Source organism: Manis pentadactyla, chromosome 13 (assembly GCF_030020395.1).
Source record: "Manis pentadactyla isolate mManPen7 chromosome 13, mManPen7.hap1, whole genome shotgun sequence".
NCBI classification, from domain to species: Eukaryota; Metazoa; Chordata; class Mammalia; order Pholidota; family Manidae; genus Manis; species Manis pentadactyla.
This window is the reverse complement of record NC_080031.1, coordinates 3,569,896-3,580,981: the sequence shown is the minus strand read 5'-3', so window position 1 is coordinate 3,580,981 and position 11,086 is coordinate 3,569,896. Positions and strand designations below refer to the sequence as shown.

The 11,086-nt window shown below is 45.3% G+C and overlaps 1 long non-coding RNA gene across 1 annotated transcript in view; it reads left to right on the top strand.

Moving 5' to 3' along the window:
- Positions 1–6,095: 6,095 nt before the first annotated feature.
- The window catches only part of LOC118929689 (uncharacterized), a 138,842-nt gene continuing 133,851 nt past the window's right edge, over positions 6,096–11,086 (top strand). Inside the window, exon 1 of the long non-coding RNA XR_005031703.2 lies at positions 6,096–6,252. This is a non-coding gene — a long non-coding RNA (uncharacterized LOC118929689). The remainder of the gene's footprint in view (positions 6,253–11,086) is intronic.

Below are 11,086 nucleotides of genomic sequence, written 5' to 3'. Positions count from 1 at the left end.
TTTGTGGCAGTTTGACATTGCTGTGACATCTAAGTTCATGATTAGTGGATTTTTTCTTGTTTACCAGGTTAGACCAGCGTGGGTGTTATTGAAACTCACACATGCTGTATATATGTTATATAATGAGGTTTGTTTGTCAAAGGTAGTCCCCATATGTAAAAACATGAGAATGTTTCTTTTATTAAACAATAATCTAAGTTTAAGTATAATTTTATAGGATTAAGTATTGGGCCTGGCTAATGAAGAATGATTTTGAAAATATAGCATCACTTGTTTCATTTTGGAGAAAAGTTAAAAATAAATACTGTGAGTTTACTTGAAGTGATTTAAAAATCTCTTCGTTCATTCTTGGCCACCTGCCTCTGTAAGACTGGTTCCTCTACTGTGAGTGTTATTTAAGTAAATCACAGAAATGGTTTCAATATGTGTTATTCATTGCAAGCAGGATTATCATCAATCCAAACTAGTTTATGTAATTTTACAAGCAAGAAACAAGTATGCTTAAAGGTATTTAATGTAGGGGAATCAATATTTCACTTTAGTTATAAGTGAAATATATATATATATATATATAGTTATAAGTGAAATATATAACTTTAGTTATAAGTGAAAAATGACAAAAAGTTTTGAGTGTAATAGTAATTTTTATATCAATAATCTGATATACACTTTCAGTGAACATGTGTATAGTTTTTGTGATTTTTTCCTCTGTTATATATTTTTTCTGATTCTATTTATTGAAATGTAGTTATATATATATTGAATCTAACCATTTAAAAATTGTTTTGTATGTCTCTATTTTTTATTTTATTTTTGTAGTAATTCATTTTTTATTGAAGTTTACAAAATTGTCAGTCTATGATGAATTGAGGAAAAAAAAACCCTGGCCCTTCACAGATTATTTGAAAAAGTACTCATCTAGAATACTTGCTACCTCAACTTACCAAGTATGATCATCAATATAACGGACCACTGCGGAAGACTGCAGAATGTCTACAGCACGGCAGACGAAACATAGGCCTTGCAAAATATTGTGCCTGTGTACTGCTGCCCTCACCATGTAAATGCAAACTGTTTTAAAAAAAATCTTGCCTACTGTTGGGGATCAAGAATACATTTGCCTAATCCAATTAAAAAATGGGCAGAGGAGCTGAATAGACAGTTCTCTAAAGAAGAAATCCAGATGGCCAACAGACACATGAAAAGATGCTCCACATCGCTTGTCATCAGAGAAATGCAAATTAAAACCACAACGAGATATCACCTCACACCAGTAAGGATGGCTGCCATCCAAAAGACAAACAACAACAAATGTTGGTGAGGCTGTGGAGAAAGGGGAACCCTCCTACACTGCTGGTGGGAATGTAAATTAGTTCAACCGTTGTGGAAAGCAGTATGGAGGTTCCTCAGAATGCTCAAAATAGAAATACCATTTGACCCAGAAATTCCACTTCCAGGAATTTACCCTAAGAATGCAGCACTCCAGTTTGAAAAAGACAGATGCACCCCTATGTTTATCACTGCACTATTTACAATAGCCAAGATATGGAAGCAACCTAAATGTCCATCAGTAGATGAATGGATAAAGAAGATGTGGTACATATACACAATGGAATATTATTCAGCTATAAGAAAAAAACAGACCCTACCATTTGCAACAACATGGACGGAGCTAGAGGGTATTATGCTCAGTGAAATAAGCCAGGCAGAGAAAGACAAGTACCAAATGATTTCACTCATATGTGGAGTACAAGAGCAAAAGAAAACTGAAGGAACAAAACAGCAGCAGAAGCACAGAACCCAAGAATGGACTAACAGTTACCAAAGGGAAAGGGACTGGGGAGGATGGGTGGGAAAGGAGGGATAAGGGTGGGAAAAAAAGAAAGGGGGCATTACGATTAGCATGTATAGTGCGTGGGGGGCACGGGGAGGGCTGTGCAACACAGAGAAGATGAGTAGTGATTTTACAGCATCTTACTACGCTGATGGACAGTGACTGTGAATGGAGATGTAGGGGGGACTTGGTGAAGGGGGGAGTCTAGTCAACATAATGTTCCTCATGTAATTGTAGATTAATGATACCAAAACAAACAAACAAACAAACAAATCTATTCCCTTAAAAAAAAAAAAGAATACATTTGCCACGTCAGTAGCTATATTCTAGACCAGGCTGATCTAGCCTGTGTAGACACTACATCTCCCACATCAGCTGCAGCTGGGATGCCAGCTGGTTAAGTCTACAGCCAAGTGCCATCACCTGCCACAATCGGTCAGGTTTTCGCGGGGCTAAGATAGGTAACTGGAAAGCGATGTGATGCGGACCATCACCCCCACACCTTGTGATGCTCTGGTGGTGACGGTGACTTCTGCAATGACCCCAGCTGCAGCACTGTTTCTGATACATGATCTTGGCCTTGGGGTGAGAGTGGGGAGTCTCAGGACTTCCACTAGACTGTTTGTGCCCACCACAGACCAGGGAATCAATAAATGGGTCCTGCTAGCCACTGAAAGAAACCACAGGATGGCTTGATAGGCTCAGTGGACTCACTGTGGATGAGCTAAGGGCCAGGTTTCATGTACTATGTGTCCTCCATGAACCCCTACTCTAATCAGAGGGTCACGGTGGCATTTTGAGTCCCCGGGTATCAGAATCAGCTCAAATTCTGTATCTAGGTTCCTTTTCTCTAGGGCACAGTCATTCTGGGAAATATCCTCATGTCGTTTTGGGGGGTCCTGTGGTAGTGCACGCTGCATACACTTCTAGTGACATAGTAGGACCTTTCCACCAGACGGCATAAACTCTGCTTCCTCTGTGGGCTCTGGATCTGCTAATCTGAAAATGGGATGAAATGTGGAATGAAAATGCCAGATTTCCGTTCTGGCAGTGGATGGCAGCCTCCTTGCCAGCCCTTGATTAGAGAAAAAAAAAATTATAAGCAGCGCAATACCATGGTAACTTTATATTTCTCCATGATCAATTAGCTGTTACCACAGATCCCTGCAGTCCAAGCCCCTCGTTGTCTCAATCCTTGCAATTATTTTGGTAATTTATCCATTTTGCTGCTGAAGGTTAGGGCTGTTCCCTGTTCAGTGTCACTGAAAACCCCCTGGCCGCCAATTCTGTCAGTCAAGGCTCAGTCTGAGGAGCTGAACAAGTAGGAGCTTTGTAGGAAAAGCATTACTCTAAGGAGTTGGCATACGTGGTTGCGGGGACTGGCTAGGCAAGCCCGGGATGTGCAGGGGAAGCCATCAGGAAAGGCGGCCCAGAGCTTTAAGCACAGGCTGCAGCTCTTGTCTACAGGTAGAATTTCTTCTGTTTCGGGCAAGCTTCAGCTCTGCTTTTAAGGCCTTCCAACGGATTAAATCAGACCTGCTCAGATGATCTAGGATACTCTTTTTTACTTAAAGTCAACTGAGTATGGACTTCAATCATATCCACTTGGTGTCTTTATACCACCGTCTAGATTAGTGTTCTATTGAATACCTGGGGACTGTAGCCCAGTCAGGTTGTCACATCCCAAAGACCATCACAGACCACCCCTCGCCAAGTTGGCACCCACACACATCTTAACCCATACTCAATGTTCCCAATAAAGACAAGAACAAAGCCACACTTCTGCCTGACGTGACATACCTATCCTGGGAACACCACAAACATGCCAACACGTTTCCCAGAAGACATTGCCAAATGGATGGTATTGAGTCGCCTTTTTTGTCTTGTATCTTAAATACTGAGATATAAAGTTAACCATTATCAACACACCTGATGTTAGATGGTTGTGTCTCCTGGCAGAAGCTCTTCTCTTTGGAACTAAGATCTCTAGACAAGCAAAGTCTAAAGTCTGAGAGAGAGGAAGCCAGCATTTACTGGATCCAGGGGATCCACTAAACATTCAGTGGCTCACTAGGGCTAATAATTAATGAAACCACCCCCATTTCCATTTCTTGATTCTTAGGTCCACTGGATGCTGACTTAGAGCATATTGAGCCTTCTGGAGAAACTTGCATCTTAACTGACACCTAACTGACACCTTAACTGAGTCTTCAAAAGGCCATTCCACTAGTCCGTTAAGACAGATGCTTCAGGACGATGGAGAACATGGTAACACCGATGAATGAGCATGCACCCATTACTGCACTTAATTTGCTATGAAGTCAGTTCCTTGATGAGAAGCAATGCTGTGTAGAATACCATGATGGCACAAAAAGCATTTTATAAATCCATGAATGGTAGTTTTGTCAGAAACCCTGGGAGCAGGGAAGGTAAATCCATACTCAGAGTAAGGGTCTGTTCCCATCCTCCTTCCATGATGAAGGTGGTCCAGTGTAATCAATCTGCCACCAGGTAGCTGGCCAGTTGTCCTGGTGAATGGTGCCAGATCAAAGACTCCATGTTGGTCTCTGCCGTTTGGAGATGGTTATTCCGCAGCGGCTTTGGTAAGGCCGGCCTTGTTAAGCGGAAGTCCACGTTACTACTCCCATGCATCACCTCTATCCATGCATGATGGCCACTTGGTTCATGAGCCCATTCGGCAGCGACAGGGAAAGAAGTGACTTGTGTCCCCAAAGCAGTGATCCTATCGACTAGATTATTAAAATCCTCTTCCGCTGAGGTCCTCTTTTGGTGAGCACTCACATAGGACACGAATATCTTTACATCGTTGTGCATTCAGAGAGGTCTATTCACAGCCTCTTTCCCAGACCTCCTTGTCATTAATTTTCCAGTTGTGTTTCTTCCAGGTCCCTGGCCACCCAGCCACACCACGGGCTGCAGCCTATGAATTGGTGAAGACTTGCAACTCTGACCTTCCTACTTCCAGGCAACATGGGTGACCAGGTACAGCGCTCAAAGGTCTGCCTGCTGGGAGGATTTCTACCTTCCTTTTGGGATGTTCTAGAAAGGGGTTGTATATTGCTCACCTGTCTATTTTCAGGTGGTGCCTGTGTATTATGCAAAAAAAAAAAACCCATCTGTAAACTAGGTTGAGCTTTCTCTTCCTCAGTTAGCTGGCCATAGAGAACTCCCCAGGGGGTCACAGGGGCAGTTTTGGGAAAAGATAGAAATACCAGGAGTAGGTAGGGGCCATGGCAACTTGGGCTACTTGCTTGTGCCACTTACTTGTCCCTTGAGGATCTCTTGTCTGATCTCATATATGCCTTTTCTAGTTGATAACGGAGTGCTTATTTGTACACTAAGTTTATGGCTTGGTGAGTCAGACAACATCCAGCTCATGACAGCCAGCTCAGGTTGCACGGTTTGTGACTTGGTGGCCCATGGTTCGGGGCTCAGTCTCTACAGAGGCCCAGTAGCAAGCCAAAAGCTGTTTATCCAAAGCATAATAATCATTCCCAGAAGATGGCAGGGCTTTGCTTCACAATCCTGAGAGTCCTGTAAGGGCCACTAAAGGTCCCAAACACAATTTCTATCCTCTGCTGAAACCTCAAGTACCATTGCATCTATTGGCTCATGTGGCCCAGCTGGCAGAGCAGCTTGGATGGCAGCCTAGACCCGCTGCGGTGCCTTCTCTTGTTCTGGGTCCCACTCAAACCCAGCACATTTTTGGGTCACTCGGTATATGAGTTGGAGTAGCATCCCAAGTGAGAAATACATCATCTCCAGAAGCTAGAGAGGATTCCTAGGTGCTGTGCATTTTCTAGTGACAGGAGGGATCAGGTGCGACGATTCTGTTACTTTAGAAGGGGTATGTATGCATGCCCTACACCACTGGACCCCTAGGAAGTTTACTGAGGTGGAAAGTCTTTGAATTTTTATGGGGTTTATTTCCCACCTACCGACATGCAAATGTCTTGCGAATATGTCTAAAGTAGTTGCTACTCAGCCCTACTGATCACCAGGTCCAGTAGGCATAACGTCATCAATATAATTGACCAGTGTAATGTTCTGTGTAGGGAAAGGTGATCAAGTTCCCTTGTGGACTAAGTTATGCCAAATATATATATATGTATAGCATAAGTCATACATATACCTACCCAGGGGTAGGACAATGAAGGTATATGGTTGGTGTTGGCAACTGAAAGAAAACTGCTTCTTGTTGTCCTTACTAACAGGTATAGAGAGAGAAAAAAGAGCCTTTTCTAGCTCAGTAGCTGCTCACCAGGTACCAAGGGATCTATTAATTTGCTGAAGCAACAAAACCACATATGGAATAGCAATTGCAACTGGAGTCAGCACCTGACTATGTTTATGATAATCCAGTGTCATTCTCCGAGATCCATCTGTTGTCTGCATAGGTGAGTTACATGGGGATGTGGTGGGAATCACCACACCTGCACCCTTTGGGGCTTTAATTGTAGCATGAATCTTTGCATTTCCTCCAGGAATGCTGGATTCCTTTTGGTTTCCTATTTCTATAGGCACAGACAGTCTGAGTGGCTTCCATTTGGTTTTCCCATTCTAGCAGGAAACCCATGTGGGGGTTCGGCCAGCTGTTGAGTATGTATTCCAACTGTGCATTCCAGAGATGGAGAAATAACCCCGGGGGGATTCATGGATCCACTGGGACTGAGAGGCCCCTCTGCCCACAGTGAGAGGGGCCTGAACCAGAGGCCGCTGGTGATCAGGCCTGCAAGTCTCCTGCTCTGACTCCTACCGTAGGGACATTTTGGGCTTCCAGGAATTAGTACCGATTCAGAGCCAAAGTCTAGTAACTCCTGAAAGATGTGATTACTTATCTTCTCCCCAAATACAGTTACCCTGGTAAATGGGTGTAAATGGGAAGTCCTAAATTCTTACTTGCTGTGTATAAACAGTTGAGCAGCCCTCTCTCCGCAGTGCCTTCCTTTGCCGTAGACCGGGGCGGTTGGCGCGTTTCCGTCTGATTTCAGGTAGCCCGCTGCTAGAGCCCTCCCTGAGCCGCCAAGGCGACATCGAACCCAGAATCTCTGCTTCGTGAGTCCGTATCGGTGAATTGGGCCTGTCCCAACTTTATGTTCCTTCCACTTTGATCCCATATTTACTATCCATTTCCAAAATTTTGTGCCCATATTCCCCAAATTTCTACCTGTGAAAATTGAAGGAATAATGCAGTTCTTTTGATGTTTAGTTAACCTCTTTATAGCCGACACCCTGTACCTCACCCTTCGGGGCCTGTTGAGACCTGAGTGTAGTTATGGGTTTAGAAGCAAAGAGGGTTGACGGGGTCCTGAGTAGAGTCCACAGTGCCTTGCAAGGCGGCTTCCACAGGGGAGGCCATTATAGGTTCTTCCGGCAAAGAAGGGCAAGCCTCCTGAGGTAGGCCTGGAATGGCTGCTTTTTCAGAGTCTTAGCCGACTTCAGGGTAGAAGGTCCTCGGCTTCACTGGGATCTCCTCATATGTCCCCGTTGCAATGTTCAGGATCCCGTTTCTTCTCAGCCTGTGCCCTAACTTGACCGGAAGACACCTTGTGAGCTGGGAATACAATTTGTGTAGTAATTCAGCCACTCTCGGGGTACCACTCAGGGTCTGATTTCCAGAAATCTCAGCTCTGCTAAAGGAGGTAAGGGTTTATTTCAGGGAAGAGATAGGAGATTTCAGATTTTTATTCCAAGCTCAATAGGAACTTTGGAGAGGCTTAAGAGGGTAGTGGCAATGTATCGATTCACAAGTGAAATAAATTTTTTTAGCCCCTGTGCTAAAGAGGACTTGTGGGGAACATGAGGAGGTTATTGCTGTAGTCCTCCCATGAGATGGTAATGGCCTGGACCAGAGATGAGAGGCAGTGGGTCAAGGGGGAGTACACTTGGAGGGCCACGTCAGCTGGGATTGCTGATAGCTAGGCCATGGGGGTGACATTCACAAGATGTCTTCTGTGTGTCTGGCTTGAGCAACTGGGCAGGGTGACGTCAACCCACATGGGAAATACGGTAGTTGCAGGTTTGGGGAACCAAGAATTCTTATGAGAAGTCTTTTAGATGACATTGTGTGGGCTCCAAGTAGGCAGTGGAATCCTGACACTCACTCAGTTACTCACTCCAGACAGGCTTCTGCTCTGTTTCTTTAGTGTGTATTCAGATGTCACCAAATTATCCCCTAGATGTCTTTTAGAACAATTCTTTCTGGGCCCGATCCAGTATCAGATATTGTGTTCAGGTGCACAGCCTCTAACACGGAACTTGTTTTCTGCCTGCCTGTATCTTTCATGACCTTGACAGTTTTGAAGAGTGTAGGCCAGTCATTACGTGGGAGGCCCCTCGGTATGGACAGTGAGGGTTTGTTTCTTCATGGTTAATTTCAGAGTAAATATTTCTGGCAGGCGTGGCCACGTATTGCAAGACACACGGTACTGGTCTTGTTTACACCGATTCAACTGTTGCCTTCCAGGTTTCTCTGCTGTAAGCCTATCATGTCCCCCTTTGTAATTCATAAGTAACCTATGGGGAGATATTGTGAGATTACGAATATCTCAGTCCTCATCAAATTTTCACCCCATAGTTTTAGCATCCTTTGATCATTCTTACCCGAATCAATTATTTTTTAGATATTTGCAAAATAATGATACTTTAACTGAATAATTCCTCCTGCATCTTTTTGTTGTCATTCTATTGAAAGCAATGGCCACCAGACAACATTGACACAATCTGCAGCTCTCTTCCTGGGCGGTGAACTCCCTGAGAGCAGGTACTGCTTCATTTAAATCTAACACCGATGCAGAGTAGATGCTCAGTAAAATACGTGTTGAAATGAACTGTACGAAAGTCACCCTCAAATAGGGACGATTTTACAATACCTGCCTTCAAAGGTTTGTGTGAGGCCAAAATGAGATTTTGTACCGGCGGGAACGCTGTCACCTGTAGCGGGCTGTGCAGATGTGAGCTGCCATCCCTGTGAGGGCTGGGAGCCCTGCCTACCCCAGGGCACACTGTAGCGGAGCCCGGGACTCCTTCGTCCGGCAGGAGGAGGGAATTTAGTGGGAACGACTATGAAAATCAGTGTCTAAGAATGGAGGCCGCAGTGAGTTCTCCGCAGAGCCTTTGGCCTCCTCTCTCTCCTGTGACTTCTTTAGGAAAGGGCTGGGTGGGCGCCAGTGCTTCGCCGATTCCCCCTCTTCACTCCCCTGCCTCTCCTTTCACGCCACTCTGCCTGGCCCTCCCGCTCTCCTCTCTCTTTCTAGAAAAGCAGAAGCTTGTCTGCAGCTGTCAGGCTTCTTTCCCTGAAGAATATCTCTAATCGCCCCGCCTGATTGGGTCTCGTTAGCGGGCTGGAGGCATTGATTGTACTCAATCAGCATTCTCCTGCCCAGCTGGCAAAATGTCCCATTTATTCCTCCATTTTATCTACTCTTCTTTCTACAGCTATTGTACAGTTTTTCTGGGATTAAAAAAAAAAAAAAAAGCAAGCCCAAAGACCAAAATTTCCTGCTGCCCTTGGTTGTGGGGCTCTATGATTTTACTTTGTGCAAAACTTTCCTGTTCTCTCTATCTCAGGGGGTTTCTGGAAGTTCCCAGTGATATCTCAGTGGACACTCACACCTTCCTCCTGGAGGGTTGACAAAATGTATTGGCATGGTTTTACCTGCTTGTGCCTCGCAGCAATGCTGGAGTGTGGGTATCACCATCATCAGCATCTTCCCTGATTTGTGGATGAGAAAACGGGGGTCCAGGAAGCTAAGGGACCTGCCTAGACCATCCATCTAGGAGGTGGCAGAGCTCCGAAGTGCAATACTGTTCCAGGACACTAAGCCCCACTCGTAGTCCAGCTGGTTGGCAGCCTCATCCCGTGGCAGAAGGCGCTGTAATTCCGGAAAGGCCAGGGGGGCATTCTGCTCCCTGGAACAGCCAGCAGTGGATTAGGCAGCCTCTTGGGGCCTTGAGGAGGACACTCCACTCCACATCTCTCCCTTGCTGATCGGACATGGGGGGGAGGACACCCACACCTCACTCCTCTGAATCAAGGGACCTGGAGAAATGTACTCCAAGATTTATCAATATGGTCCTGGTGGAAGAGAGGAAAAGAGGAGAAAAGGTTCAAATCAGGATGGGAAATTCCTCCAGGCAGCTCAGACCCAGGTGGGGCACCAGGGAACGCAGGAGTCCTTTGCTGCCTCTGGTGTGTGGTACAGAGAGCAGCCTCATGTGATGGACGGGGCCCCAGAACTGACACCTCAAGACCTGAGCTCAGCTTCCAGGTTTTCCACCTGCTGGCTGTGTCACTCTGGGCAAATGACTGGGAGTATCTGCCTCCAATAAATGTAGTGTGGAGACTGCGAGGGTGGAAGCCAGAGACCGTCCCTATGTCCCAAAGAAAGATAACATATAAATGTGAGAAATGCAATGGATGTGAGATTCGGCATGTAGACCGTGTACTGTGCCAGAGTTCCAGGGGTTCTATGGTGATGCCGAGCAACTGCAGAAATTCTATCAAGGTTGAAAGAAAGATGTGAGCACGTTGATATGATTCAGCGACCATGCTTCAACGCAGACGGCAAACCGCCTGTGCTCCTGAACCAACTCTTACCCAGCCAGGTTCACACTTGGGGTAGTTAGTGCCTTTGGTTCCCTGTCCTGCATCCCTATAGTTTCTGATACTTTGTTTACAGCTAGTTATAGCTTCTTTATTCATCACTCTATTTCAAAAAAATTTGCCAATACAAATCTTTTGGTTCTCCCCCTGTAAACCTCTTCTGTTCTATGCAACTGTAATGTCACAGAATAGGGCTCGTTCCTACCCCACCAACTACCAGCATTTTTAGCCATGCTGCTGATAAGCTGCCTCCGTTTCCTCATATGTAGGATAGAGCACTTATATGTCTCCTGAGGTTGTTAGGAGACTTCAGTGGAGCTACTGCGTGTAAAAGTCCCTAAGAATAAAAAGCACTATGTAGATTGAAGGGGCTGTTTGCTCTTCTGTGTACTTCCTGCCATGTTGTGTTTCATATTTGTTTGTCTTCCCACACTCGCTTACCTGTAGGTAACTGGAGGGCAGGGAGCTTAGCATATTAAAATCAATATTATCAGTGTATTGCATATTGCCTGGAACGGAGCAGGTGCTTAAACCATATTGCGTGGCTGGACGGGTGGGTGTGTGGATGGATGGATGGGTGCTTGAGGATTAGAAGATGGTTGAGCTGAAAAGGGGATTCAGGATTT